General features: G+C 39.5%; 1 protein-coding gene across 1 annotated transcript in view; it reads left to right on the top strand.

Annotated features, from left to right (window-relative positions):
- Positions 1–1,262: 1,262 nt before the first annotated feature.
- The window catches only part of pid1 (phosphotyrosine interaction domain containing 1), a 262,313-nt gene continuing 257,575 nt past the window's right edge, over positions 1,263–6,000 (top strand). The window contains exon 1 of the mRNA XM_079575149.1: positions 1,263–1,272. The gene's annotated coding sequence lies outside the window, so the exon portion shown is untranslated. The remainder of the gene's footprint in view (positions 1,273–6,000) is intronic.

Raw genomic sequence — 6,000 nt, 5'->3', positions numbered from 1 at the left:
TGACAAAAAAGTGACGAAAAAGCAGCAAAAACATTACAAAAATGCAGCGACAACGTGACATAAAGTTACCATCACTCCATATTTTAGCTTTCAAATGAGGCGTTACAGTGTTGCTCTCCAGTCAAGAAGCCTTTTGGTTTGGGTAGATAGGAGATATAGTGAATCCTTTGAAAGTTACAATTAATTTAACTTATGTTTCTGGCAAACACAGGTCCTAAACACGAAGTGTAAACTGAGGAGGGTGAACTTACAGGAGCATTTTACTGTGATGGAGATGAAGGTGCAAATAATTGTAGCAATATTATTTGATCTTATCTTCTGTGTTTTTCCAGATGGAGGTAGAGATTTAGATGAATTTAGATGAATAAAGAGAATACAATAGCTGCAAATGAATTTTCCCCATGGGCGAAAGGCCTTGATTTTTATGTATTTTGCCAGGTGTAAATTATATACCATTATCGATATATTTCATGTTCATACCGTGATATACATTTTTGGCCATATCGCCCTGCCCTATGCTCTTTTTCTCCTTTTCATTCTGTAGATGCCACATTTCTTTCTAGTTTAGGGTTGGACAATTCAATTTTTCTCTAATGGAACTTATACGATAAGAAAAATATGGTTTCCTGTTACACATCCTGCATTAATTGTTATACATAAAACCATGAAACAAAACAATAATGTTTGCAAATTCTCTAAAGCAAAGTGCGACCCTCAGATCGGTCTTTTTGTGTGACTGAGCGCACACGTAAAGACCAGACAGTTACAAATCAATTCGTCTAAGCTCAGGTAGGAACATATCTCAGTATGGAACAGCGGGGGCCTGTTCCTTTAAATGCACCAGAGGGAATATTTCACATACTGACCACGATCTCTGGCCCTCCACACTGCACACACTTCGATATGCAGTGAGAAAATATATAAGTTGAGTCCATTTACTCAAGTACATGTATTTACTTTTTGAAGTAATTGTACTATTTTTTTTACTTTTTTACTTCTACTTGAGAAATAATATAATGAAGTATCTGTTGCTCTTTCCACAATGAGTAAATCTTAACGTGCCAAAAGCTTCACATGAAATAGATGTAGTTTGTCCTAAAAATAATTATTTCTTCAAGCAAAACTAGTATTTTTTATTTTGTGTTCTGTGGCAACTAAATAACTGTCTTTCATGCTTCAAAACTTAGCATCTAAAGAAAATAAAGATGATTTTGTTTTTGGCTCGGTGTCTTTTAACAGTGTCCAGCCAACTCCTGTTTCCTCCAGTCCAGAAGTATCTTTCAAGAAATACTATTTCTGCAATTTTGTATTTTTAAATTTTAGTACAATGTAATGTGCTCTGTAACAATCTGTAATAACTTGTACCTATGTAGTACGTACACAATGGAATAACATATATTAGTACTTTGTAAGTATAATGTAATAGGACACGAGACTCTTAGGGTTAGAGGTTAGGGTTGGGGTTAGAATTATGTCTTATTACATTATGTACCTACAAACTACAAATACATATTATTCCATTGTGTATCTAACCCATAGGTACAAGTTATTACACATTGTTACAGAGCACATTACATTTTACTGCCTAAACTATGACGTCTACATTCACATTTTAGCACATTTGTATCACTTTATGAACATAATCAATAAAGTCCAAAGAAATATTAGGGGTTATTTCCTGCCTCTGCTACTGATCTTGTAAAAGTATGATTTGTGCAGTTGTTTGAAACGCACAGAATGCTCTTTCCCTTTTGCCCTGAGCCTCTCAGTGATGTCCAGTATGTTTTGAATGTCGAGAGGCACGTTGGCTCGACTTCCCCCAGACATGAGGTCTTCCCCTCTGACCATAAAGGCCACTTTATACAGCTGTACATGTGTGACCCAGTGGAAATGTCACAGACTCTTCCTGGACATGTGTTCCACTCTGTTATTCCCTCTCACACTCACCAGTCTGTGTGCAATTCACGGTTCTCCACTTCTGTTCAATCATCCGATAGTTTTTGACAAGGTTTTTACGAGGCATTAAGTAATTGAATTAACTGTTCCAAAACGAAGGCCTGAAATAACATTGAAAAGACGGAAACTGACATTACATCTACATTTCTTGGTAAATAATAACATGGCTTGACTGAAACACAAAAATATGGCGCATTCAACTGCAGTTTTGGCTGAAATGTTGCCAAATTTTCCCTCTTTCTTCCTTTTGATGGAATATTTTTGATGGAAGTATTTCTGCCATTACAAATGTAGTATTTGGGCATTAAAGGAATAGGCCACCGTTTTTACATACTGAGATATGTTCTTACCTAACCTTAGACGAGTTGATGCGCACCTGTCTGGTCTTTGTGCATGGAAGAGCGTGATCGCTTCTAACTTCACCCTGTGACTTCACCTTCACCCTGTTTGGAGCCATAGGAACATGCTGGGAGAGGCAAATGCTAACAACATCTTTAGCCTTTTTGCGTGACTGAGGGCACACAGTTTTTACATACTGAGATATGTTCTTACCTGAGCGAGTTGATACGTACCTGTCTGGTCTTTGTTTGTGCCCGTGGAAGAGCGTGGTCGCTTCTAACTTCACCCCGTTTGGAGCCATAGGAATATGCTGGGAGAGGCCAAATGCTAGCAACATCTTTGGTTGTTTTGCGTGACTGAGGGCACGCACAAAGACCAGACAGGTAAATATCAACTCGTCTAAGCTCAGGTAAGAACATATCTCAGTGTGGCAAAACTGTGGCCTGTTCCTTTAAAATGGCATTAAAAACGATTTGAACGTTTGAATAAAAAAAAAAAACATGTCCACTACAGGCTTATGCACCAAAGTCAACTTAGACATAGAGACATACAGCTCCCTGAAGACACATTTCTCTTTGGGACTTTGGGAGAGAGAAAGTAAACCCTATATGTCCTGTGTATTCCAATCCATATGTACAGTACAATGCAAAATCGACTGTTGTGAGCTTTTATCCATGTAGTAACATTGTTTCCTTGTGAAAAAGAAAACTGGACTTGTGTTCTGCTTTACTCACACAGTCACTTTAGTCGAAGTACATAACAGATCACTGGACCTGTTCTAAGCAAGTGTCATGTCAACGATTTCCCCACATGTCATTAACTTAAAGTAAAAACTTGTATCATCACATTTCACTCCCGTTGCTGCCTGACCAAGTCTCTCACTCCAATTGCCTTTTTCCTCACGTAAAAATGTTATACCTAAATATATAGATGCTGAGGTGCCAGTAATGTTTTAAAGCCTCATGATGTGTCCACTTTAAAAGTTAAAGAATGTTATAGATCCCCCTCTGAGTCCATTCAGTGCTGGTTATTGGTAAAACGAAATGTGGGTCAAAGAGCGGTGTCTATTTTAGCACAAACACACGGCAGAAACATGAGCAAACAACACGGGCGCACATGTATGTTGGCGCCACAGGATCTGACAAATGGCTATTGAGAGACTGTGCCCTGTTATAATAGGAGGTAGATAAAGAGGGTTATATAGTCTTAGCAAATAAGGAAATGTGCTATAGACATTAAGACTTAAGGATTATTATCATTTTTGTAGCAAAAAAATGTGAGAAATAAGTGCACTTTCTCCAGTTCAGCTTTATCCAAATCTATGAGCTTCTTGCTTTCAAATGAGGCATTACATTGGCCCACAGGCTGTACAGGCAAGAAACCTTTGGATTTGGGTAAAGCTGGAGATAATGCACTTGGTTATTGTGGGGGTTAAGAGGTAAAGCTGCATATGAAGACACAAGCACAAGTTGGACCATATGTTTGACAAGTCATTTGTCATTTGAAAGCTAAGAACCTCTCCATTTCAGTCCCTGGAGGCGGCACTAGTTCTAATCTAGGGACAGACACTCTTTTTCTTCTTCTCCTTCTTCTTCTTCCTTCTTCTTACTTCTTCCTCTTTTTCTTCCTTCTTCTTCTTCTTCTTCCTTCCTCTTACTTTCTTCTTCCTCTTTTTCTTCCTTCTTCCTCTTTTTCTTCCTTCTCTTCTTCCTTCCTCTTTTTCTTCCTTCTTCTTCTTCTTCTTCTTCTTCCTTCCTCTTACTTTCTTCTTCCTCCTCTTTTTCTTCCTTCTTCCTCTTTTTCTTCCTTCTTCTTCTTCTTCCTTCCTCTTTTTCTTCCTTCTTCTTCTTCTTCTTCCTTCCTCTTACTTTCTTCTTCCTCTTTTTCTTCCTTCTTCCTCTTTTTCTTCCTTCTCTTCTTCTTCCTCTTTTTCTTCCTTCTTCTTCTTCTTCCTTCCTCTTTTTCTTCCTTCTTCTTCTTCTTCTTCTTCTTTCCTCTTACTTTCTTCTTCCTCTTTTTCTTCCTTCTTCCTCTTTTTCTTCCTTCTTCCTCTTTCTCTTCCTTCTCTTCTTCCTTCCTCTTTTTCTTCCTTCTTCTTCTTCTTCCTCTTTTTCTTCCTTCTTCCTCTTTTTCTTCCTTCTTCGTCTTTTTCCTTCCTCTTACTTTCTTCTTCCTCTTTTTCTTCCTTCTTCCTCTTCCTCTGCTTCTTCTTCTTCTTGTAGAAGAAAGAGAGTCCCCTAAGTTAACTTACAAACTGTTTTTAGCCACAGATCGGATCAGTCAAAGTGTGGGGCTCATTTTGTTTTATGAAAGTGTAAATACATCAACTCAATTGTAATCAGTAAAACCATTTGATTTTTAAACATGTTTACCTCATATTCGGGGGCACAAACAGCTTGTCCAAATGTTTTTTTTCCCCCACTGCTGTAAACTGATTCCTTTTCCCCTTCACGCAGGTAAGATTAGTCTTTGTCATGGCATGCGCTAGTTTCAGTCTGTCAGGAGCTCTTGGCCCGGGGTCCCTGGGTCCTTGTGACTGGTCTTGATAAAGTCCTCCGCGGCAGCACATGTGCGCATCGCCACCGTGAAGCGTATTTGCAGGGGATTAGCACAATGATATGCGATAAAGTGCTCAACTGTTTTCCACACACCGCTCTCACGGCCACAAGGGCATTGCAGCCGGATGGTGCGCGCGGACAGAAATAGCCGGCGAGATGGCGTCTTAGACAAAAGTGTGCGACAAGGCGACATTGAATTGTGAAGAGATAGAGACAGAGAGAGTGAGAGAGGGGCAAAAAAAGAAAAAACATAAGGGGGGCAGAAGCGACAGACTGCGAGTGCGGAGATGGCAGAAAGAGGGAGAGAGGGGAGAGAAATGGGCCCCGAACAAAGAGCGTATTGTGGGTGCCGGGGCGCTAATCGTCTCCTCTTGGGCTGCCAGAGACAACAGGTGAAAGCAGTTTGACTCCCCGCAGGCTCCACCAAGCTTTCAGGCCAATCTGCGCGAGGAGAGGCCGGGCGAGGGGGGGGGGATTACTGTAGATCACTGGCATAAATGTGAGAAAAAAAAACATTGCAAGTTTTCTGTCATTTTATCTTTTCATATAAGAACAAGGTGTTTTATGCCTAAAAATGCTCAAAATTTCCCATCTTTTCTGCGACGAAATCTGAATAATGTATAGAGCTACATTCAAATGTATAGATACATACGGCGTCTCTGGAATCGCCCATATATGGTCATATATGGCTCTAATTATTCAAAAACTACTTTAACAAATGCTGAAATATGAACATAGTTTCTACTAAATAATGATACAAACACATGGGGAGGAGCAAAGTGGTTCAACAGCCCATAAATACATGAATAACGGAAAATGCTAACTTCATGCTACATGTTAGCATCGGGCTAATGCTAACGGTTAGCTAGCGCTTGCTACAACTGCCGTTTTTTCACTTCTACTGAACAATCTGTTGTGAGAAAATATCCATATGGGCCCGATTTACACTTAACTTTATTTATGTGTGAAAAATAAGTTGATATTCCACCAGAAAATGGCAAAAAAAAGAGTGGAAAATTGTGTTTCTCTAAAGATTCTATTTTCCCCCTCGGCGAAGCCACGCCCCCTTCTATGACGAGATGCCGTCTGTATCTATAGTTTCATTTTATTGATGAATGAGTTGCCAAGACGTTTTCAGAGGGGATGT

This window comes from Gobius niger (genome assembly GCF_951799975.1).
Source record: "Gobius niger genome assembly, chromosome: 1".
Taxonomy (NCBI): domain Eukaryota; kingdom Metazoa; phylum Chordata; class Actinopteri; order Gobiiformes; family Gobiidae; genus Gobius; species Gobius niger.
The sequence above is the reverse complement of the archived record's forward strand: the minus strand, read 5'-3'. Positions and strand labels throughout refer to the sequence as shown.